We start from the raw sequence: 26,552 nt of genomic DNA, 5'->3' as shown, positions 1-26,552 counted from the left end.
TGCTAACTTGAGGGGTTTAGGGACTTGACCTAAAGATGTGAGGAGTAGTGAGGAGAAGTGAGGAGTTAATAATATTCAGAAGAGGCTCACCAGCTGTATATAACACGTCTTTCAGTAGTTTAGTTGGAATGGGATCTAGCTGACATGTTAATTTGGTTTTGGTAATAACATCATACAGCTTTTCCTGTTCTATACATGTAAAGCAGTGTAGTTGTGGAGTTTTAGGTGAGATTGCGTCAGGAGATGATCTCAGAGGTTGGACCTCCATAAATTGTTTATCTAGTACTATCACTTTTTTTAGTGAAGAAATTCATAAAGTTCTCACTACTAAACTGTGATGAGACACATTTTTCAGATACCTGATTTGTTGTTATTGAGCTACTGTACTGAAAAGGAACCTGGGATTGTTTTTGTTATTTTCTATGAGTTTGTTCAGGTGTTCAGCTCCAGCAGCTTTTAGCGCCTGTCTGTAGGTGAGCATACTGTATTTATACGCAATTCTAAATACCTCCAATATAGTTTTCCTCCATTTTCTCTCCAGATTACAGGCTGTTTTCTTGAGGGTATGCATATGACTATTATACCAAGGTGCAGGTGTTTTTTCTCTAATGATTTGAACGGGATATGTGCAACGGTGTCTAATGTGCTAGTGAGGATAAAAAAGGAAAAAAATAGAAGGTTACAAGGACGAGTCTAATGTCCAGTCTAGTCTAGTCTTGGACCTGCACGTAACACCTGAGGCATGAGGAAGTTCGGGTGCCAGCAGCAGACACCACGGAACTTGCTGTGAACTGCCACTGGGTGGAACACCTTTAAGGACAGGAAAGGTCCTTTGCGGATGTCTGAGGCGCGGCGGTGCCCTCTGCAGGACTGTGGAGCACGGCGGCGCCCTCGACGAGACTCTGGAGCGCGGCGGTGCCCTCGGCAGAACTCTGACTGACGCAGAGCGAACTACACTGCATTTTCCAGGATAGGCCCTGCACTTTACTCACTGCTCATCAGGATAGCAGTGTAACAGTAGAATAGATCTCTGTGTAAGACTGGTTTTAATTTCCACAGGCATTCTGACTAAATGCACACAAACCAGCATATGGAGTGGTTAAGTGTAAAATAAAAAAAATTATAATGACTTTGTTCTTTTATAAACATAATTACAAAGAAATGATAAAACTGCAAATCATGGTATCTGACACATGATGCATATAAGCTCCTGTCTTTGCTGTGTGCTGTTACCAAATCACAATGCCACTTTTGCAACTGCTATAAAATCATTTAGCTGCACCTCTGAGATGAAAGCTGAAAATTACCCAGGAAAGGTGTAATTAATTTATTTTTTTTTTTGTGATTATCATAGATTGTTAAAAAAAAATTTGATTACATTACTAGAAAACTGTCATGTAGTTTTACATTATGGCCAGTAGAGGGAGCCATCAGTGCGCACTAAGGCTCACTGCTTCCTTCAATTGGAATGATACCAATTGGCTAGAACTGTTATTGCAATCAGTATTTACACAATAATGGTGTGTACCTGTTATTGTGCTTAAGACTAAAGATTGTGTGCAATAGCAACCACTTATCTGAGGTCCTTTCTTCTTAGAGTGTTGTAGACACACAGCTAAGTGCTCCAGAGCATTACATTGTCAAATGTTTTCTTTAACTCTGCTAGACACACTTATCTTGTTTAACCCTGATTCCAAAAATGTTGAAACAATACGTAATTGTAATTAAAAACAGAATGTAATGATTTGCAAATCCTATAAATCCATAATCTATTCACAATAAAACAAAAAAACTTCTTCTTTCGGCTTCTCCCATTAGGGGGCGCCACAGGGATCATCCGTCTCCACACCCCTCTGTCCTCTAAATCTGCCTCTTTCAAACCAACTTCCTGCATGTCTTCCCTCACCACATCCATAAACTTCCTCCTTGTTCTTCCTCTTTTTCACCTTCCTGGTGGCTCCATTCTCAGCATTCTCCTACTGATGTGCTACCCCATGTCCCTCCTCTGCACATGTCCAAACCATCTCTCTTACTTTATCTCCAAAACGTCCTACATGTGCTGTCCCTCTAATAAACTCATTTCTAATCTTGTCCATCGTCATCACTCCCAACCTCAACATCTTCAGCTCTGCTACCTCCAGCTCCACCTCCTGTCTTTTACTCAATGCCACTGTCTCTAATCCATACAACATCTCAGGTCTCACCACAGTTCTATAAACTTTCCATTTTACTCTCACAGATACTCTTCTATCACAAATCACTCCTGCTATCACTCTTCTCCACCCTGCCTGCACTCTTTTCTTCACTTCTCTAACACACTCTCCATTACTTTGCACTGTTGACCCCAGGTACCTGAACTCCTCCACCTTCTCCACCTCTTCGCCCTGCAACCGCACCCCTCCACTGCCCTCCCTCTCATTTACGCACATGTACTCTGTCTTACTCCTACTGACTTTCATTCCCCTTCTCTCCAGCGTGGACCTCCACCTCTCCAGGCTCTTCTCAACCTGCTCCCTACTCTTACCATAAATCACAATATCATCCACAAACATCATAGTCCATGGAGACTCCTGTCTGACCTCATCCGTCAACCTGTCCATCACCACTGCAAACAGGAAATGGTTTAGAGCCGATCCTTGATGCAGTCCAACCTCCACCTTGAACCAGTCTGTCGTTCCTACTGCACACTTCACTGCTGTCACACTGTCCTTATACATGTCCTGCACCACCCTCACATACTTCTCTGATACACCTGACTTTCTCATACAATACCACAACTCGCCACTCCTGCTGACCTTCTCTATACTTAAAAGTACTGTTTTATTTGTATGTATTCAATGTATTTAAACTGATGTGACTCGCGTGGCTTTTGCTGAAACATAAAACTGCATATTATCCAAAATAATATGCAGTTGTATCAGTAGCTGCTTCATATGTATCTTTAATGTATCGTATCACTGGCAATGCATCGAGATGAAAATTGTATTGGCCTCACTTACGGAGATGCGCATCTTTAACATACAATACAGTGCCTATCAAAAGACTGGAAGCTTATAGTGTTTTATGGAGGTTTTTGTGAGAGACACATGCATGTTCCTTTTGTTTTCATGCAACAAACCAGGTAAGAGTCAGAAGATGTTACTACAATGGGAAGCAGATGGTTTTTCCTGCACCATTCGATAAAGTTGTTTGTCAGATCCCTGTACTTCTCCTCCTGTCCATCCCTGACGTGCCTGTCCACCACAGAGTGGTCAAGAGGTTTACATTGCAATATATTAACATGGGGATGTAGACATTTTTAGATCCATTGTGTCATTGTTTTAAAAAAGAACAAATTTTGATGAGCTGAAAACGGCACAATGAGAAAAAAATATATTGATCATGTCACAAAATAGATTAAAAACTAAAGTAATGAGTCTGTTTTGAAAATTTTGTTTTGAAGTAGGAAAACAGATATTTGTGTATAAAAATGTAATGAGTGAAAGTAAAAAGTTAGAAAAAACAATATACTGAAACCAAAAACATCTACTTAAGTACAGTAACGACGTAGTTGTACTTCATTACTTCCAATCTCCGGCGTTGACCACGCAAAAGCAAACAGTAATTTTACAAGGTTAAAAAGTTGCAGAGTAGAATTCATGTGACTTTATGAAACTAAGATCCATTTAACATTACATTGAATAATATAAAAAACCCTATTTGTTAAATTATAAAAACACACGTCTCCAGGAAACCGTTTGTTTTCTCAGATTCCTGACTAATCAGGTATTTTTTGCTAATCAAGTTTTAGCAGTACTACATTTGTGAAAACCTTTCCTAAAAAAACTTTACTAATACAAAATGTAAAATAAATGATAATAATAAAATAATAATTATAAATAATTATATAAAGTTATAATTATTCAAATATAAAGTTTCTGCTTATGTAGGTTTTGGAAAAGCAGAGCAATTTGCTCTGTGTAAATAAATATTCTACTGCCAACATGCAGTTTTACACACTAGCAACTTTCATTAGCTTTTTTTAGGTCAACGAGTTAAAGGGAGCATTCAGTAAAATTCTAAACAAATCACCAGTGTCAATTTACACAGACTTTCCATTACTGGTGAAGAGAATAAAATAAGATTGTGTAAATGCACTGGTAAAGTACTGTGTGCTGTGGGAACTGTGTGTTTCACCGATGCTGATTAAAGTTTTACAAAGTCAAATTTTTATTTTCTTTCTAAACATTTTTTTTCCATCAAGTAACACAAATTTGAAATCTGTAGTTCAATGCCTACCAGAAGTCTGGAACAAAGGCATTTTAACTTACATTTGAACTTTATGATTCTTCCTTAGTGATGTTCTTCCAAACCTTTACTGCAACTCGACAATTATGACAATTCCTGCTTGTCCTTGTACCTTCAGATTTTCCTCCTGCAATGTGAAATTCAGCTCAGTTAGATTCATGGCATATCATGAATAATATGGCCATTGAAGAACATTCCAGTTTTTTGCCTAAAGAAGTCTTGAGTTGTTTTCCAAGTAAGCTTTAGGTCAGTAGAATACTATGACATTACATATACTGTGTGTGTGTGTGTGTGTGTGTGTGTGTGTGTGTGTGTGTATATATATATATATATATATATATATATATATATATATATATATATATATATATATATACACACACACACACACACACACACACACACACACAAAAACACAGTATAATGGGGACACAGTATAAAATGTAAATAAAAACAGATTGTAATGAATTGCAAAACCTATATTTTATTCACAATAGAATATAAAAAAAAAATCTCTTGTTTAAACTGAGGAAATGTATGGAAAAAAAAAGGTCATTTTGAATTTAAAGACTGCAACATACCTCAGAAAAGTTGGGACGGGGCAACAAAAGTCAAAAAAAGTAAGTGTTATTTAATTTAACCAGTTTGAGAAACATTTTTAAACTAATGAGGTTAATTGACAGCAGGTCAGTACGATAACTGGGTATAAATAGTGTATCATAGACAGGTCGAGTCTCTTAGAAGTAAAGATGGGTGGAGCTTCACAAATCTGTAAAGGACTGTGTCTACAAAGTGTGGAAAAATTTCAAAATAATGAAACATAAAATTGAAAAACAGTTTGCAATCTCATCATTTACAGTTCAAAATATCACCCGAAGTTCACCTGGGTGTGCTTTTACCCTGCAGAGGCAAATAGCATTTGATTCTGTTCATCATGAATGGAAAAAGTGTTGAAGTTGACAGAGTGATGATTTGTTTAGAACTTTACATCGTTTGCTCTTTTGCAATGACTCATGACCTAAAAAGCAGCAAAAATTCGCTAGTGCATGAAGCAGCCGCTCGCCTGTTAAGGGTTGGTTTACTTTGATTTCTGACTTGTACATTTGCTGCTTTAAAAAAAAAAAACAAGTAGAAAATATATTTTATTTTGTTGTTGTTTATTTGTTTGGTACATTGAATTAAACAAACTGCGGGTTTTCAAGCAACAACCAACAAATCCATCTCATTTCCTTTCTTTTTTAACAAAAAATAGAAGATTTGCTTTTTTTTTTCATTTTCTTATCAAATAGGGGACTTTACCAGGGCTAAAAGATAAAAATAAAAATTTGAGGGTAAAGAATATGAACTTATACACATATAGAACATGCTCTTTCTGCACTTGCATAAAGTTTGCATGGTCCTTCCTCTCAGGAACTAGCAACTTGGATTTACATTTAAACTTGGGTGCTTCTCTCACAAATTTCATTCCTGTAAAATCTCCAGAGCTCCAACACACCATAGTGAGGGATGATGACTGTTCTCTCCATCTTCATCCTTGTCCTGCTGGCCCCGACAGATGCATCCACGGGGCTGTTCAACAAAAAACATATATTTTTTTACAAAGCTTTTTTACCCTGGACCGATGCTCAGACGTACTGTAGAAATAAATACGTGGATCTGTCAACATTTTCCACACGGCTGGAATTTGAGCATGTCATAGCACAATCGATGAAAAATGAATCGTACACTGCATGGATCGGTCTTAGGAAACGAACGACGGAGATGATGTTTACACACTGGTCTGATGGAACAGCACTGGGATTCACAGAGTGGAACACTGGGGAACCTGACCACCTTGAAACTGAAGACTGTGTGATGATTTACAATAATCTGTGGCAAAATGTAAACTGTACAAAAACTACTCATTTTTTTTGCTACACTTGGGCACCTAAGATGATTGTGGTGCAGGAGATGAAGAACTGGGAAGATGCTCTGGTGCACTGCAGAACACACTACACTGACCTGCTCAGCATCACCTCAGAGACAGATCAATATGCGGTCAACAGCATGATCACAGATATTCAGACACCCACTTTCTGGACCGGGCTACGCTTCATGAACGGTATATGGTTTTGGGTGAACCATCAACAGACTCTGCCTTCAATGCCTTCCTGCCCCATCAGGCCTTTTCACTGTGGAGCACAAAACGTTCAAGCTGGTGTCTGGGAGAACAGAGACTGCAGCGAGACAATGAACTTCATTTGCTACCAGAACATTTGGTAAGTGACTCGACTCAATTACTAATATCTGCTTATTAATATTCTTTAACGAGTTACATCAAATGCTATAACAATAAAAAATAATCTCTCTGAAATTCACTTCACTTTGAAGATGCAGCGATTCACTGCAACCAAGACCTGCACGGGACGACGAAGAACTGAAGATTCTGAGCAGATAAACATCAATGATTGAATTATTACATTAGCATTAGAATTGTTACCCGATATTTACTCCAATATTTATCTTCAAGTGCTAAAATTTGTTGTAGTAAATAGTTTTATGCAATAGATGTTTGTTTATCCACTGTAAAGCCCACAGGTGTGATGTGGAATGCTATATTAAATATTTTGCTATAAGCTTTTTCCCACCTGCATGAAAGGATATTTGTATTTTATCCTCCACTGCAATGATAATAAACATGAAATAAAATGGTCCAGTTTCAATGGGTGTTTTGGGTCATGTTCTTACGTTCAGTGTATAATATGCAAAGAAATTTTTAAGCAGAGGGTAAATATACATTTGAATTACACATGCTCACATGTTTCCTTGCAAAATGTAAATCAAAACCCGCAGATTCTCAAAGGCATGAGTGTAAATGTAAATGGGGAGGTGGTTGCTCAGTGGTTAAGTCATTGCACCATGAATCGGAATATCATGAGACTTAACCCATCAATAAGGATAAGTGTAAATGTGTCTGCTCAAAAGAACCAAAACTCGATAAAGATATTCTGAAATGCACATTGCATTAATGCTTAAAGCAAACACTGTAGGGTACAATCATGGCCACAAAAGACTTTTCACACAACAATTGAGTGATTAATCAGTTCCACACATGGCACCCTTCTTGCATTCCTTTACTCAGGCTGTGTCAAAACTAATCCGGATAAATTTGAAAACTGCGTTTTCATCTATAAACAATCTGTGTCCACACTGTCGTTCCAAAAGTTGCTCATCCACACTGAAACATCTGAAAACGTTCATATCCCTGTACAGCACATGAGCAAACCGTAAGCCTCTTCGACCTGCATTATTTCCTCTTGCTGTTTATTTATTTTTATTCCAGTCATCCATGATTAACTAATACTCCAGCAAATTCTCTCTTCCTTGATTAGCTTAAGAGCTCCTGCTCTTTTTTTGGAGGATTCAATTCAGTGATGGACGACCCATGAACGTGGATCACCAAACCCCCATCTCTACTAATCAATGCTAGTCACAGTGCCTGAATTTGCAAACATTTTACTGATGACATGCACTTGTTTTACTCCCGAGCAAGTTTCATTTGCTTTAGTTTATGAGTCAATGCAAAAAGGTGAGCATTGTGTACAACTGTAAACAAATCCCTCATGTGTCAGGTCTTTCGTTGTTGATCAAGAGAAAAGTAAAGTGGTAAAGTGTGTAGTGTTCAGTAATGCTAATTGATATTTAACTGATATTAATTTCAAATTCATGTGGGCTCTTTTTTCGTTGCATATATAACAACTACAATTATGTTCTTTCATTTCACAGAATCGTGTTTTACTTTGTTCACTGTCAGTGGAAAAACTGTTGGTGTTTGCTCGGTTGCGATTTGTTTAGAAATTTACTTCACTCACTGTTTTGCATTGAACCAAAAAGCAACTAAAACTCGCTTGTGCATGAAGCAGCCTTTCGCCAGTGTGACATTTGTTTACTTTGATCTCTAACTTGTTGCTGCAAATTGTAAACTGTGTAAATTGTGAACGCTCAGTGTTTGTTTTCATACACCTCATTCTTTTGATTGCCCTTTTGGTTTTGAATTCATCCTGTTTGTACATCACCTTGAATCTGCTCCTTACTGGCTTTGTTTTTGTTTTGGATTTTCCTCTCCGGATTATTAAAGATTTGTAATTCACGACCCTCAGAGTGCTTTCACATGACAACATAGTCTATATTGGCAAAAGTACTGGGTCACCTGGTGATAAGTACAGTATGTGGTTTTTGAGCATTGCATTCCACAAAATTAGTCCCAATTTGCTCTTATAAGTCCCTCCACTATTCTGGGAAGATGTTCCAATAGATTTTGAGGTGTGCTTATGGATATTTGTGTTCATCAGCCACAAGAGTATTATGAAAGGCAGGTACTGATGTAGGTGAGGAGACCTGGGGTGCAGTCAGCCTTCCAATTCATCATGTTCAGTAGGGATGAGATCAGAGCTCTATAGCATCCCACTTAAGATCTTCCTCTCCAAAGCATGTAATTGAGCTCTTCAAGGAGCTTACTTTGTGCACAGGGGCATAGCCATGCTGGAACAGGTTTGAGTTTGCAAGTTCAAGTGAATGCAAATTTTTATTAGAGTGCATCTAAAGACGTCCTGTACAATTGAGTCCCTCCAGCTTTGTGGTAACAGTTTGGAAAAGAACGTCAGCTGGGTGTCCCAATACTTTTGGCAATATAGTATATCGTCTCTAGTTTACGTATGTAACCCTAGTTCCCCAAGGGAATGAGAAGCTGCGTTGTGACGCTTTCGAAACGCCCCTGCATTGTCAAGTCAAGTCAAGTTTATATGTATGGCGCTTTTCACAACAGACATTGTCTCAAAGCAGCTTTACAGAAATCAACAGTGAAGGTGAATGGTGTGCATTTATCCCTGATGAACAAGCCATGGCGACTGTGGCAAGGAAAAACTCCCTTAGATGTTATGAGGAAGAAACCTTGAGAGGAACCAGACTCAAAAGGGGAACCCATCCTCATTTGAGTGACATCAAGAGCTTGATCATAAATCTTTCAACAATACAGAACACCGGAGAGTGAGAACTAACATGAGCACTGGAGTATACGATTATAAGTAAATGTTCTTTCAACAGTCTTTGGTATAAAATTAGGAGCTACTGAGCTCAACATTTGTGATCATCACAGATGCAGCATCAGCTTCTCCATGCCAGAGCCTTTAAACACTCCAGGAGGTCCAATGTCAAAACTCCACACATGCAGTGGGATCCAATTGGCACTGGTACGTCTCTAGATGGTTCAGGATGTTTGCGAGTTTGGCATCTACTTCTTTAAAGTCCATAATCTTAATGAGGTGGGACGTTACTGGACCTGGCCAAACCTCAGGAAGCCTCGGGATGGAGAGAGAAAAAAAAGCAGTGGAGAGGAATTAGTGTAGCTGCTGTTCATGATATTAACAGCACAAGTTGTGATCAGATGTTCTGGAGCACAAGGTTATAATGTGAGACGTGTTATGTGTAGGCTTTAATAAAAATATATGTTTTTAATCTACACTTAAACTGGGTGAGTGTGTCTGAGCCCCGAACACCATCAGGAAGACTATTCCAGAGGTTAGGAGCTAAATGTGAAAATGCTCTACCACCTTTAGTGGACTTTGCTATTCTAGGAACTACTAGAAGCCCAGAGTTTTGAGATCTCAGGGAGCATGATGGATTGTAGCGTGTTAAAAGACTGGAGAGATACATGGGGGCCACTCCATTTAGTGTTTTATAAGTAAGAAGCAGTAGTTTGTAGTCTATTCGAAACTTAACCGGAAGCCAATGTAGGGACGATAAGATTGGGGTTATGTGGTCATATTTTCTTGACCTAGTAAGAACTCTTGCTGCCGCATTATGAACTAACTGAAGCTTGTTTATTAATGACGCAGGACATCCACCTAGTAACGCATTACAGTAGTCTATTCTGGAGGTCATAAACGCATGGACGAGCTTCTCTGCATCGGATATAGACAACATATTTCTTAGCTTAGAAATATTTCTAAGGTGAAAGAAGGCTGTTTTTGTAACTTGGTCAAAATTATTTTTAAAAGATAATTTGCTGTCTAAAATAACTCCCAGGTCTTTAACTGTTGAACTAGTAGTTACAGAACATCCGTCTAAATGCAGGTTGCGATGCTGGTGCTTCTGTATACTAGTTTTTAGGCCGATGATCAAAATCTCCATCTTATCAGAATTTAAAAGTAGAAAGTTATGGGTCATCCAATCTCTTATTTCCTTAACACACTCAGTTATCCGAGTTAATTGAGCTATATCGCTTGGTTTAGATGAGATATATAGTTGGGTATCATCAGCATAACAATGGAAGCTAATTCCTAGAACTGAACCTTGTGGCACACCATAGTTCACTAGCATTAGCCTGGATAGCGCTCCATTTAAATCTACGAAATGGTAGTGCACTGTCCGCACTCTGAATCACGTGCAAAATCTAACCAATAGGCAAGTCATGACATCATTGGCGGGCGTCGTCGCGCCAACCAGGAGCTACAAAATGGCTGCGTGGTGGTAGCGACAGTGGCTTCTGAACAGAGAGAGGGTAAGTGCCGCAGTGATGCAGGGAGTGTGGCACGGAGATGCAGGGAGAGTGGCACAGAGATGCAGCGTCTTGTTTCCTTTGGGGAGCTAGGGTTACATACGTAACCTAGAGACATTCCCCATTACGGAACTTCGAGCTGCATAGTAATGCTTTGGGAACGAGTGTCCAATCACGCCACACTGACCAGACCCTGCCTAATGTGTTAGGGTCCTCGACACCTGCACGCAGGACAGAGGAGCCCAGAGTGGCTCTGAGGTTGAATTCATAGAACCTGACGAAGGTCAGCGGGGTGGACCAGCCCACAGCATCGCAAATGTCCTGGAGTGACACTCCAGCGGACCAGGCCGTAGAGGCCAACACACTCCAGGTGGAGTGTGCCCTGAACCTGAGTGGAGCGGGGAGACCGGAGAACTTGTAAGCTGCACTGGACACAGTTGGTTCTGTTTCTCCTGGCCGGGGGCTAGAAATGGAGGAGGTCAGAATACCTGTAGCATGAAAGGTCGTGTGGGAGCTGTAGGCACCTTAGGTACATACCCAGGTTTCGTAAACAGAAACACTCTGGCAAATTCCAGGTGGGATGGGGCCACGGACAGAGCCTCTTCAGGGAGTAAACAGCCAAGAGAACGGCTGTCTTGACTAACAGGTACCAACATAACTGCCAAGTCCCAGACAGGCAATCTGGGTCACGTTCCGGGCCTCAGCCTCCAGACACCGTGGAGGAAACGTGTCACCAGAGGGTGCCTACCCAGCGACTGCAGGCGGGGTGATATATGCTGCGATAGCGGACACGTAAACCTTCAGGGTCAAAGGGGTTAACCCTGTGGCAAACTGTTTCTGTAAGAACTCCAGAACTGAACCAATCGGGCAGTTAACTAGGTCTAAGCAATGGTGCTCACACCATGACATGAACAGCTGCCACTGTGTGTGTACGACCTCATCATGGAGGTAGCTTTGGAATGGAGTAGGGTCTCTACTACCTCAGCCACAGCTTCCACAACTCCGGGCAGGGGTGAACTAGGGTTCCGCCTGCCTGCAAGAGGGGATCCCTCCTGGGAGGAATTTCCCAAGGAGGGCCCTCAAAGAGGGACACCGGGTCCACAAACCATGGCTTACCCGGCCATTGAAGTGCTACCAGGAGGAGATGGACTCCTTCTTGGGTAACTCTCTCCAGAACTCCCGAGAGCAGTGCGATCGAGAGGAAGACGTACAGGAGTAGCCTCGGCCTCGACTATGCCATCCAGCCCTTACGGGGCTGGGTGAGAGAGAGAACCAGATGGGACAGTGCAAAGTTTCCCGGGTTGCAAACAGATCCACCTAGGCTCTGTGGAACCTCTGCCATACCTGCTCTCTATTCCCCAGGTCTCGGCCATTGTCTCGACAGGGCGTCTGCTCTGCAATTCAACCGTCCCAGGATGTAAATGGCTCTCAGTGAGAGGAGTTTGTCCTGGGACCACAGGAGGACCTCTCGCGCCAGCTTGTACAAGGGGCGAGACCGGTGGTTGATTCACAAGACCACAGCTGTATTGTCCGTGTGGACCAACACATGGTGGCCCCTTAGTTCCGGGAGGAAGTTTTTTGACCCCAAAAACACCGCCATCATCTCCAGGCAATTTATGTGCCACGAGAGACGTGGCCCGCTCCACAGACCTTCACGAAAGCAGCAAAGTTGCAGCAACAAGTCAAGGGCCAAAGTAAACAAACATTTTGCTAACTTCAGACCGCTTCACTGGGTTTTGGTTGCTTTTAGTCACAAGTAAATGCAAAAGAATGCATGTAGTAAAAATCTAAACAAATCACAGCTGCCTTCCCAGAACACACAATTTACACATTTACATCACATTTCCTTCTTCTGTTTAGAGGAACTTGTTAAATGGTCAGACCCTCAGGGGGCAGTGGATCCTCAGGTGTGGCTACTTGGAGAATTCTTCACTATAGCACCAGTTTCAAGACAACAACTGGAGCATGGTTTCAGAAAACATGAATAAACTCTGAGCTAAACCTTCAGCTGATCCAAGTCATACTGGAATTGGTGACTTTTTACTTAATGGAGTTTAAACTTTTAATAGAGTTTGGAATCAGGTATCTTTTTTATAAGTTTTGGAGTCAGGTGTCTATGGTTTTCAGGTCTTTGTATTTGTATTCGTCTGACCACAAAACAGTTTTCCACTTTGCCACAGTCCATTTTAAATGAGCCTTGGCCCAGAGAAAATGCCTGCGCTTCTAGATCATGTTTAGATATGGCTTCTTTTTTGACCTATAGAGTTTTAGCCCGCCATGGTGAATGGCACGGTGGATTGTGTTCACCAACAATGTTTTCTGGAAGTATTCCTGAGCTTATGTTGTGATTTCCATTACAGTAGCATTCCTGTATGTGATGCAGTGCCGACTAATTGCCCGAAGATCACAGGCATTCAGTCTGGAATTCCGGCCTTATGCACAGAGATTGTTCCAGATTCTCTGAATCTTTGGATGATATTATGCACTGTAGATAATAATAACTTCAAACTCTGCAATTTTTCCCTGAGAAACTCCTTTCTGATTTTGCTCCACTATTAAAGATTTAAGATTGAAATGTCAGTCATGTAATTTCGGAACATTGTGTGACTCCATGATACGTGATCAAATAGTGATTGGAGTACAAGATAAAAGAGTGAGGATGCAATTGTTAAAAGAGACAGATCTTACTGTAGTAAGGGCAATACAAATTTGCCAGGCCTCAGAAAGCACAAGGGCTCAGCTAAAGACTTTTAGCAAGGAAAAAGAGACAGCAGAAGTGGATGCAGTTCGACGTGCTAAAAACAGAGTAACATCAAAAAAGAAAATGCAAGGTCAAGAAAGCAAAGGTTAGAAGAGGAGAAAAGATGCGACTACAGAAGAAATTACTCAGAACGACTAGATAAAAGAATACAAAGAAGTGTTCAAAGGAATAGGGAAATTACCAGGAAAACACAAAATAAAGCTGAAAGAGAATGCAGAACCGGTCATACATCCGTTCTCTTTCACCATCTCGTGTTCGAGATCCACCTATGGGAGATATAGACAACTCCCTGGTTGCCCAATACACTCACAGCGAGGCCCCGTAAGCCAGAGGACGGCCAAACAGGTGGTGCACGGCACGTCACAAAGCAGCAGACTTATTACACTGCTCGCGATAAAAACCCAGCCATGGAAAGAAACACGACGTGTGGTAACACGCATGTTAGAACCCCGCTGATGACCAACAAGCATAGCCTGTAGGAAAGAGAACATGTCCATAGACATGTGAATGGACCAACCTGGGTCTCAAGAAAAAGGGGAACTATACGCTTGAAACATACATAACTAGGCCGGGCAGACGGAGTTGAAAAGACTGCAGGCCTAGTAGCATGTGGCTATGAAGAGCCGACACCAAGACCGCCAGGAGGCTGCATGCCTCTCGATTCATACGCTAAGGGGAAGGCCACTACCAGCCAACGAGAGAGGCATTGCTTAGAGATAGGGTTCTCCGTGTTTTCGGCGGGGCCCAAGAGATGAAGAGCTGGTCGCGCCTTTGAAAAAGGTTTGTCCTGTCCAAGTAAACCTGTAGGGCATGCACAGGGCACAAAGCACTCAACCCCTCCGCAGAGGAAAAAGGAGAAGGATGAAAGGCGGGGAGCACAATCACCTCACCAGTGAAGGCATTTGGGCACGAAGGCCAGGTTAGGCCTAAGCAAAACACTTTCTCCTTTGAACGAGAATTCGGAGCACGAGGAATGAACCGAGAGTGCATGCAAATGACATGACTGAAGCCAAAAACCAGAAGCAGAGCCGTCCTGAAGGACGGAAGTTTGAGGGAGATATCCCAAGAACCCAATCTGGGACTACACCTTCGGTGACCGGGATGGAGCGGCGCACGCCCTTCATAAATCTACGGAAAAGGAGGTGCTGTCCCACCGTAGTGGCGTGACATGCAGCGATAGCCGCTAAATAGACCTTGATCGTCGAAAAGGTTCGGCCGCGATCGACAAGGTCCCGCCAAAAAACCCAGAATGTCAGCGACCGAGCACAGATATGAAACGAGCCAGTGTGTCTTGCACCGCGCCTCAAACACACGCCACGCGCAATCGTAGAAAGAACGCTTGGAAGAGGCCCTGGCATTCTGAATTGTGGCGATAACACGCAAGGGGCGCCCCAAAGTGCTCAAATTCGCCCTCACAGGGGCCAGGCCCAGAAAGCCACCCTGTCTGGGCGAGGATGATAGATTTCCCCGTCCGCTCGGGCCACGCGGTCCGTGCGCAACGGGAGGGGCCAAGGTTCCCCTCCCGTGGGTTTAGAGTGGGTTTCCCCTCGACAGAAGGTCTGCGCCCCTGTTTAAAATGCCCAGGATGTGAGTCGCCCGTAATGACAGGAAATGCCATGTGCTCCATACCAGCAACATGTGAGCTAGAACGTGAAGCTTGGGGGAGCGCATGCCGCCCTGACGGTCGATATGTGCTACAGCTGTCGTATTGTCGCAGCGCACCAGCACATGAAGCCCCTGCAGGCGAGGCAAAAAATGCTTCAGAACTTCAAACACAGTGAGGAGCTCAAAATAATTCATATCTGCTGAATGGAGTGAGTTCGGCCATACACCGTTCACTGATCTGCCCTTCTGCGTGGCTCCTCACCCCGTTAAGGAGGCATCTGTCGTTTTCACTTTCCACAGCATGATTGCCCCGAGAGGGGTCACATGCGCGTAAAATTCCGCATTGCTCCAGTGGTTCAGCGCGGCCATGCGCGTGCATCACCGTGACAGCGGCAAAGATTGTGCAACAGGCCGGGATGAAGGGATAGATCCACTTCATGAAAGCCCTCATTCTCAGAAGGCATGGAGGCAAAACACGGACAGCTAAAGCCATAAGACCCTGTGATCTGAGACATGTGCGAAACTGTATGCACGCTTCTTCCCTGAGAGCCGTGTGATAACAGTCTGAAATTGTATTTCCTTAAATGTTTGTTCAACACACAGAGATCCTGAATAAGACGGAAAGAACCGTCTTATTTTGGGACCAGGAAATAGCGAGAGAAAAGAGCCCTGAATACACAGATGCGGGGACACAACCCGAATCGCTCTCTTCTCGAGAAGATATTACGTCATTTAGAATGTGAGCGGAGCTCTCGTCCATATAGGACCATACCACTCCGTTGAACCGCGGGGGTGATATGGCGAACTGAAGCCTGTAACCCCTTGTGACTGTGTGAATCACCCAGTCGGGGGCAGAGACAGACAGACAGCCTGTCACGTGACTCCCGAGCGACCCCACACAGCCCGGTGGAATGCCGAGAGCCGATCCGGCCAGATCGTTCATTAATGGTGCAATGGCGCCATCTAGTGGTCAAACTAGAGACGATATGCGGGGATCTGGGGAAAAATCTCTCCCAGAAACGAATTCATTCAATTCGTTTGATTCATTGATGTTTTATATTTATGTGTATATATATATATATATATATATATATATATATATATATATATATATATTTTTTTTTTTTTTTTTTTTTTTCTGTTCCGCACAGGCTTCACTGTTCCCCGTGTCGTCCAGAGTGCATTTCCCTGTTCCAGTAGGGAATGGGCATCCCTGGCGGCAATGAGAGCACCGCACACGGCCGGGCAGGCTCGCGATTGGTTGTCCCCCGTGTAGCCGGTGCCGCTTTAGAAAGTGTCATGAAAAAAGGAAAAAGAAGCAGGCGGGCAGCCTATAATAGAAAAGAGAGCGCAAGCGTGGGCAGCTCGCGAAGCTAACCTGGCTGAGGACGTGCACGTCCGGCGGAGGCTGATCAGACGATATGTCCTCCTGAAGACAATAAGTGCAGTCCAAGAACCATGGAGCTGTGATGTAGGATATGCAGAAGTCGCGAGAAGCGAATGTTAACTGAGAAAAGGGAGCGCGTGCAGGTGCGTTATGCACTCAGGTAAGGGGCGTTGCCTTACCTGCCATTGGGCACGAGCTCCTGTCTGTCAAGCCAGACTTGGTGCAATTGGATGCTTCTGCAGAGGTCAGATATGGATGTCCTTCCCATAGGTGGATCTCGAACACGAGATGGTGAAAGAGAACAGTACAGCAACTCTTTGATGGAATAGAAGGAGTCGGAGTCTTCAGTGATGATGTAGTGATATGGAGCCGCTCAAAAGAAGAGCATGATGACAAACAGCAAGTTCCTGGATCAAGCACAAAGAAATGGATTAAAGTTAAATAAAAACAAATGCCAGTTCAGAGTAAGAGAAATCACTTACCTGGGAGAAAGACTGTCTGAAGAAGGAATACAACCAGACAAAGAGCAATAGACGAAATGCCAGAGCCAAGAGACAAAAAATACCTGCAAAGAGCTCTAGTGTTAATAAACTGCTTGGGAAAATTGTTCCAAATCTTTCAGAAAACACAAAGTCATTGAGAGGTTTGTTAGAAACAGATACCGTGTGGCAGTGGAATGATGAGCAGGCAAAAGAGTGGTCATGGTTGAAAAGCAGTTTAACTAGAGAACCTGTTTTGAAATTTCATGACCAGGAAAAGCCTCTAAAGGTCTCTACAGATGCATCACAAGCAGGTTTAGGAGCTGTTTTACCCCAGCGACATGACATGGAGTGGTACCCAGTTGCATACGCATCCCGCACGATGACATCAGCGGAAAGAAACTATGCCCAAATAGAGAAGGAAACATTGGGTGCAGTATTCGGCTGTGAGAGATTCCACGAGTATGTCTATGGAAGATACTAGAGACTTAATTATATATATATATATATATATATTTTTTTTTTTTTTTTTTTTTTTTTTTTTTTTGTTTTTTTTTGTTTTTGTTTTTGAAAACTGAGGCCGTAGCCTTTATTAAATTTGTGAGAGGAGTGTGAAGGGGAGTGTTTGGTGACATTGCTTCTGCACTTAATCTCACATCTTTCCCTACTGGAACAGGGAAATGCACTCTGGACGACACGGGGAACAGTGAAGCCTGTGCGGAACAGAGAATGACCCTCGCCGGCAAGGTGGGGCCGACCTCACTGAAAATGAGTTTCCCACTATCAGGGAGACCGGATAGATTGAGCCACAGCGCACGTTCTCCGACCACCGATAAAGCCATAGAATGCCCGCTCACTTGGACAGCTTGATGGGATGGCTTCCTCGTCGTCCGAGCCGTTGAGAAGGCCCACCTCGATCTTATCCCCGGAACCTGTCGGTCCTTCGGGGAAACGGTTGTCAGCCGGTAGCAAATCCTCGAACGGGAAGGACACAGGTCGGCCCAGTCAGGAAGTCGCACCGCGGGAGGCTCCCGGGTGTGCCGCGGCGTCGCCTTTTTCCGTCTCCGAGTCGGAGAGCTCAAAATCGACACACTGCGAAGCATCTGTCTTGAGTCTGCGACGCAGGAGTTTTTTTGGGAGCGCCAGGCAATGGCTACAGTTCTCCGGGAGGTCAATAGCATCTTGTGCATGCTTGAGACCCATACAGACAACGCAGAAGGGATGGGCATCCCTGGCGGCAATGAGAGCACCGCACACGGCCGGGCAGGCTCGCGATTGGTTGTCCCCCGTGTAGCCGGTGCCGCTTTAGAAAGTGTCATGAAAAAAGGAAAAAGAACCAGGCGGGCAGCCTATAATAGAAAAGAGAGCGCAAGCGTGGGCGGCTCGCGAAGCTAACCTGGCTGAGGACGTGCACGTCCGGCGGAGGCTGATCAGACGATATGTCCTCCTGAAGACAATAAGTGCAGTCCAAGAACCATGGAGCTGTGATGTAGGATATGCAGAAGTCGCGAGAAGCGAATGTTAACTGAGAAAAGGGAGCGCGTGCAGGTGCGTTATGCACTCAGGTAAGGGGCGTTGCCTTACCTGCCATTGGGCACGAGCTCCTGTCTGTCAAGCCAGACTTGGTGCAATTGGATGCTTCTGCAGAGGTCAGGTATGGATGTCCTTCCCATAGGTGGATCTCGAACACGAGATGGTGAAAGAGAACAGTACAGCAACTCTTTGATGGAATAGAAGGAGTCGGAGTCTTCAGTGATGATGTAGTGATATGGAGCCGCTCAAAAGAAGAGCATGATGACAAACAGCAAGTTCCTGGATCAAGCACAAAGAAATGGATTAAAGTTAAATAAAAACAAATGCCAGTTCAGAGTAAGAGAAATCACTTACCTGGGAGAAAGACTGTCTGAAGAAGGAATACAACCAGACAAAGAGCAATAGACGAAATGCCAGAGCCAAGAGACAAAAAATACCTGCAAAGAGCCCTAGTGTTAATAAACTGCTTGGGAAAATTGTTCCAAATCTTTCAGAAAACACAAAGTCATTGAGAGGTTTGTTAGAAACAGATACCGTGTGGCAGTGGAATGATGAGCAGGCAAAAGAGTGGTCATGGTTGAAAAGCAGTTTAACTAGAGAACCTGTTTTGAAATTTCATGACCAGGAAAAGCCTCTAAAGGTCTCTACAGATGCATCACAAGCAGGTTTAGGAGCTGTTTTACCCCAGCGACATGACATGGAGTGGTACCCAGTTGCATACGCATCCCGCACGATGACATCAGCGGAAAGAAACTATGCCCAAATAGAGAAGGAAACATTGGGTGCAGTATTCGGCTGTGAGAGATTCCACGAGTATGTCTATGGAAGATACTAGAGACTTAATTATTGCAGATACCTTGAGTAGAGCTAATTTGAAAAACATTGTAAGCACTACAGAGAAAGATGTGCAAATACATGTGGACTCTATCAAAGCACAGATGCCAGTGTCAACAACAAAATGGGTCGAAATAGCAAAAGAAACACTGAACGACGAACAGTTGAATAGAATAATGGATATGATTCACATGCCTGAAAATGAGATAATGGAGAATCCTTTCCAAAATTTTAAAGATGAACTGTCAGTGCTAGATGGAGTTTTGCTGAAAGGAACAAGAATTGTTGTGCCAATCTCAATGAGAATGCAGATGCTGAAACTTGTTCACGAAGGACATCTAGGAGTCAAAAATTGTAAGAGAAGGGCATGAGAAGTTCTATACTGGCAAGGCATGCACAGAGACATAACGACACTAGTGCAGAATTGTGAAGTATGCCAGCAGCACAGATATCAGCAAACAAAAGAGCCAATGAATAGACTTGTTTCAGCTTAATTACAAGGATTACTTGTTGCTCATGGACTATCATTTAAACTACCCAGAATTCATGCAGCTGACAAGCACAACGTCAGAGCAGGTAATAGCAAAGACAAAAAGTATTTTTGCACGACATGGTATTCCAATTACTGTAATAAGTGATAAAGGACCGCAGTTTGCAAGTCAGAGTTTCAAAGACTTTGCAAAAAGTTATGGTTTTGAGCACATAACGTCAAGCTCTCTGTACCCCCAGTCCAATGGTTTAGCAGAGAAAAGAGTTCAAATAGTGAAACGCCTTCTGAAAAAAGCTACTGAGACAGGGAGTGATCCGTACCTGGCTATTTTGAATTACAGAGCTTCACCACTGGAAAATGGACTTTAACCGGTGGAAATTACATTTACATTACATTACATTTGCGGCATTTAGCAGACGCCCTTATCCAGAGCGACGTACAAACGTGCTTTAAATCTCTAGTAGTGAATAAATCTACAATGGTACGCAAGAATACAAACTCAATATAAATATAACTCGAATTCTACAAACTTGGAAAGTGCTAATTTAGGTATTTCAGGAAGAGGTAGGTCTTCAGTCGTCGCTTAAAGATAATCAGGGACTCTGCTGTACGGACATCTAGGGGAAGTTCATTCCACCACTTTGGTGCCAGAACAGAGAAGAGCCTTGAATTGTACTTACCTCTCATTCTGAGAGAAGGTGGTACCAGTCGAGCAGTGCTGGAGGATCTCAGACAGCGTGGTGCAGTGCGAGATGTGATGAGGTCACTGAGGTAAGATGGTGCTGGTCCATTTTTGGCCTTGTAGGCAAGCATCAGTGTTTTGAATCTGATACGTGCAGCTACTGGAAGCCAGTGAAGGGAGCGCAGCAGTGGGGTGGTGTGGGAAAACTTGGGCTGATTGAACACAAGTCGTGCAGCTGCGTTTTGGATCATTTGCAGTGGACGAATAGCGTTCAGGGGAAGACCTGCCAGCAGAGAGTTGCAGTAGTCCAGTCTTGAAATGACAAGAGAATGCTCATGAATAGGAAACTACAGACAAAGTTACCATCGGTAAAGCATCAAATGGTACGGAGTACGTGGAATTCTGCAAATGAAAGACAGATTAATCACTACAACAAAACAGCAAGACCACTGAGTCCACTGGCCCAAGAAGAAATTGTTCGAGTGAGATGTGATGGGCAATGGGAACCAATAATAAGGCCAAAAAGACTGATAAAAGAAATGTGAAAAGGTGAATTTAAGAAGAAATGTTACACATTGTTGATAAATGAAAATAATTTGGTGTAATATTTGTAGTAAATAAAACCAGTTGTTGTATAAAGTTAAGAACATTTTTAAAAAAATTTGAAAAAAAGGGAGATGTATTGAGATGTGTATATTGTATATGACGGCCACTAGAGGGCAGTGTAATGCTCAATGTAAAGTTCTGACTGTGTGTAACACGGGAAGCAGTGAATAAAAGGGGTTCCGAACGTGATACTCGGCGTGTAAGTCTCATCAATACAATGCTCACATGTTCCATGTAAAAAACTGTTTAAACACAAAATATATTATTTGACAAAGTTATTCTCAAAATTCAGACAACATTACTGCAATCTTTAACAGCTGTTGGAAATGACTGAAAATGACTAAAATATTATGCAAACTAGCGTTTAGTAGGTTTCCAACATCCAGGCTGATAAATATGTTTTAACCACATTAGACAGTATAATTTTAGTAGACATGGCAGATAATAAAAAGAAAAAAAAAAACAAGCAAAAGAAGGTTATAAGATAGGACCAGTCTAATGTCCTATACATTTCTACAATTATTACAATTATTAAGCTGGTGTCATCATCTGACTTTGCAGAAACATACAACTAACTGTCTGCCATTAGCATAATATTGAAAGTTAATGCCACAAATAAAAATAATTTAACCCAGATGAAGCATATATAAATAATCAAACATATGGCCCAAAACAGAACTGTCAATGATAGACCAGGCAGCAAAAACCGGGAGTAAAACAGAATCTCTTTATTCGGTTAAAACATACACACGCAGGAGAGCTTGAGAAGTGACTGGAGCAAATAGTACACTTAATTGAGTGCTTCCAGTGAAGCATAGCCAGGAGCATGGAAGCACAGGGAACAAGAGAGGTAGGAAGTCCAGGTGATCTATGGTTGTAACTGGTAGATCGGACCTTGAGTGAGGGGGAATGGGGACCTTATGAAGGGAATAGGTAAATGGGGAACAGGTGTAGGTGATTAGAAGGAGTAGGACAGGTATAGTCAAGTCAAGTCAAGTTTATTTCTATAGCGCTTTTCACAACAGACATTGTCTCAAAGCAGCTTTACAGAAATCAACAGTCAAGGTGAACGGTGTGCATTTATCCCTGATGAGCAAGCCGTGGCGACTGTGGCAAGGAAAAACTCCCTTAGATGTAATGAGGAAGAAACCTTGAGTGGAACCAGACTCAAAAGGGGAACCCATACTCATTTGGGTGACATCAAGAATTTGATCATAAATCTTTCAACAATACAGAACACTGGAGAGTGAGAACTAACATGAGCACTGGAGTATAAGATTATAAGTAATGATCGTTCTACAGTCTTATACAGTCTATATGGTTAGTAGCTCCTAGTTTTATGAGCTCAACATTTGTGATCATCACAGATCCAGCATCAGCTTCTCCATGCCAGAGCCTTTAAACACTTCAGGAGGTCGAATGTCAAAACCACACATGTAGTGGGATCCAATTGGCACTGGTACGTCTCTAGATGATTTGGGATGTTTTGCGAGTTCGGCATCTACTTCTTCAAAGGTCCATAATCTTCATGAGGTGGGACGTGACTGGAGCTGGCCAACCTTAGGATGCCTCAGGATGCGGAGAGAAAGAGAAGCAGTGGAGAGAAATTAGCGTAGCTGCTGTTTATGATATTAACAGGACAAGTTGATAATGTGCATGTGATCAGATGTACAGTGCTCCAGAACAGGAATGACGGCGGAATGGGTCCAATGCTGGTGATGGTGGATAAAGCGGTCCAGCTGGCGTTCCCAGAAAAAAAAAGACAATTTGCTGGCATTCCCTGGGGCTGGCAAATCCCCTGCGACTACTCCCAGCTCTCTCTCTCTTATTTCACCGGTCTCTTCCCTCTCTCTGGTCCAGATCCCCGAGGCGCCACAGACTGCCCCCAATCAAGTTGGAATGTACCGCATACTGGTGATTATCCAAAGGGTGAAATGGGTGTACAGGGATATCCATGAATACTCATTTGTGGCCATTACTGTCCGATTCGGGGGAGAGAAACATAGAGTGAAGGCGGCGGTTAGTCCCCGCCTTACCCATCCACTAATTCTGGGAACGAATTGGCCCGCTTTACCTTGTTTTTTAAGGGAAATGTGTGTGTGGATGGGTAGGGGAGCTCTGCGACCGACAGACATCTCCCCATCGGAGATTTCCCCCTTGAGCAGTCGTGAAAAGAAACCCTCCGACATGTCTTCGACCATGTGAGAGTAATCAATGGTCAGTGAGTCCAGCCAAACATTACGCTTTCCTATCCCTACTTTGCAGTTATTAAGGATAAATTATACCGAGTGATGCAAGACACTCGAACTGGTTGTTGGTCCGAAAGAGCCACAGGGAACTTTTATTCCATGCAGCTCACCATAATCTGATGGCTAGACACCTGGGCTGCAATAAAACCTTAGACCGCCTAATGTACCGGTTTTATTGGCCGAGCATTCGCAGCAATGTGCATAGATGGTGTGCGGCATGTTGGGAATGTCAGCTGGTGAATTTGCTGGCCATCCCAAAGGCGTCTTTTGAGGTCCCCTTCGAAAGAATTGGCATGGACCTCATCGGACCATTAGAGCTGACGGCACGTGGACATCGCTTTGCGTTAGTTTTAGTAGATTATGCAACGCGATATCTGGAAGCAGTGCCCCTCCACACAAGGCACTCTTCCGTGTTATCTTCCAAGTCGGGATCCCGAAAGAGATCCTGACTGATCAGGGCACGGCTTTCATGTCATGGACACTACGGGAACTGTATGGGTTATTAGGGATTAAGTCGATCCACCCTCAAACTGACGGCTGAGTAGAGCGATTTAATCAAACCCTCAAAAACATGATCCGGAAGTTTGTACACAGGGATGCACGGAACTGGTATAACTGGCTAGAGCCCCTGTTATTTGCAGTACGAGAGGTCCCACAAGCCTCCACAGGGTTTTCCCTCTTTGAATTATTATACGGCCGCAAGCTGTATCCGTGAAAATGGGGAGGAGGGACCTTCGACCAGTAAAAACTAAATTCATTACATTCTTGACCTGAGAGCAAAACTTCACACATTAGGACAACTAATGTGGCAGCGGGGGCGTGGCCAAGCGCCGGTTTGTAAATGAAGGGCGAGGTCAGGAGCAGAAAGGCATAGGAATGGCACACCTGAGGGAGATTTTGACTAATGAATGTTCTCTCTCTTGCAGTTATACATGGGAGCACATAAAGAGGAGCAATAGAAAGATGCGAGGGTGTGTTTGCCTGCGCACTGTGTGTTCACGTTAACGTGTGAATAAAGCTCTGAACGCGCTAATAAACAGATTTGTTTAGAACTGGTCCTGTCCTGAGCACATGTCCTTCCCCTGAACCTTCTGCTCTCCCATAGGACTCCAACATCATTTGGATGATATCCAAAAAATAAAATAAACTATATATATATATATATATATATATATATATATATATATATATATATATATATATAATCTTCTGGCCTTCCTCTTTTCCTCCTTCCTGGTGGCTCTATCCTCAGCATTCTTCTACCGATTTAACTCATGTCCCTCCTCTGCACATGTCCAAACCATCTCAATCTCGCCTCCCTCACCTTGTCACCAAAACATCCTACATGGGCTGTCCCTCATTTATATATATTACAACCAGGATCAGAAATAGCTTAATTATATTACCGCCCGACCTTTCGATCAGAGCCTTCACCACTGAGCTCCCACCTCCAAGCATGGAGGTACTACCTTAAATAGAAGCCAGTTTGTGGTAATTTGCTACTTTAACCAGCGCTGCGAGGCTATGAGGCTTTAGGGTGAGTACTCAAGTTTGAAGAGAGCATTTTTACTTTTACTGAAGTCTTATTTTACCTACTGTCTATCTTTTTTTTTACTCTAATACCTGCTTTGTGTACTTTGTCCACCACTGGTCAAACACAAAACATGCCAGTAGGTAGTAGTGTGAATGTGAATGTGTGTGTGTGTGTGTGTGTGTGTGTGTGTGTGTGTGTGTGTGTGTGTGTGTGCGTATGTGCGTGCATAGTATTATTTGAAATTGCTATGTACTGGTGTCATGTTAATAGTATGTTCTTGAATTACACTGCATTTTCCAGGATAGGCCCTGCACTTTACTCACTGTTCATCATCTGTGTGTAAGACTGGTTTTAATTTCCACAGGCAGTCTGACTAAATGACACAAACCAGCATATGGTACAAATGGTACAAAACGCGGAAGCACGTCTTCTCTCCAACACCTCAAAACACTCACACATCACCCCTGTCCTCCGCGCGCTTCACTAGCGGTTTAGGGTGGAGTATAAGTTCCTGCTGTTTGTGTTCAAGGCCGTCAATGGTCTGGCCCCGGCCTACCTCGCCAAAGTAATAACGGTCTACCAACCAGCCAGAACTCTCCGTTCCTCTGGACATACCTCTCTGGTCACTCCCAAGTACAGATATAAAAAGTTTGGAGGCCGGTCATTTGCCGTCCAGGAACCAAAGCTGTGGAACGCACTACCAGCTCACATACGATCCGTCACTGTTCTGAGTGTTTTTAAATCGCAGCTGAAAACTCATTTATTCATACAAGCTTTTAACACGTAGCCCCTGATTCAACTGCTATTTTACATATATATTGTGTTCTTATATTTTATTGTCTATTGTTATTTTACTGGAAAGTGCCTTGTGCTCCTTTTGGTTGCTGTAAGGCGCCCTATAAATAATATTTGAATTGATTTGATTTATGGTGTGGTTATGTGTAAAAAAATGATAATGACTTTGTTCTTTTATAAACATCATTACAAAGAAATGGCAAAACTTCAAATCATGGTGTCTGACACATAATGCATATAAGCTCATTTAGCTGCACCTCTGAGATCAAAGCTGAAAATTACCCAGGAAAGATGTAATTAATTTTTGTGTGTGTGTGTGTGTGTGTGTTTATCATAGATTGTTAAAAAACATAAACTGTCATGTAGTTAACATTATGGCCAGTAGAGTGAGCCATTATGCAATAAAACTGTGTACTTGCGCACTAAGGCTCACTGCTTCCTTCGATTAGAATGACACCAAGTGGCTAGAACTGTTATTGCAATCATTAATTACCATATTTTTCGGATTATAAGCCACTACTTTTTTACTTTTATACCTTTAAACCCCGCGGCTTAAACAACGAAGCAGCTAATTTATGAATTTTTCCTGGGTTTTTCCCAGTTTTACAAACTACAAGCCAAAAAAATTTGCGACATAACATTAGACCAATGAAATGTCCGAACAGAAACGAAAAAACGCACTTCACCTGTGTTCTGAGCTGCACGGCATCGGGAGAAAAAACGTTTTTTTTAAACGCACGATGATGCCAAAAGATAAACTCCCGAGAGAAATAGT

Source organism: Silurus meridionalis, chromosome 8 (genome assembly GCF_014805685.1).
Source record: "Silurus meridionalis isolate SWU-2019-XX chromosome 8, ASM1480568v1, whole genome shotgun sequence".
In the NCBI taxonomy this organism is placed as follows: Eukaryota; Metazoa; Chordata; class Actinopteri; order Siluriformes; family Siluridae; genus Silurus; species Silurus meridionalis.
The sequence above is the reverse complement of the archived record's forward strand: the minus strand, read 5'-3'. Positions refer to the sequence as shown.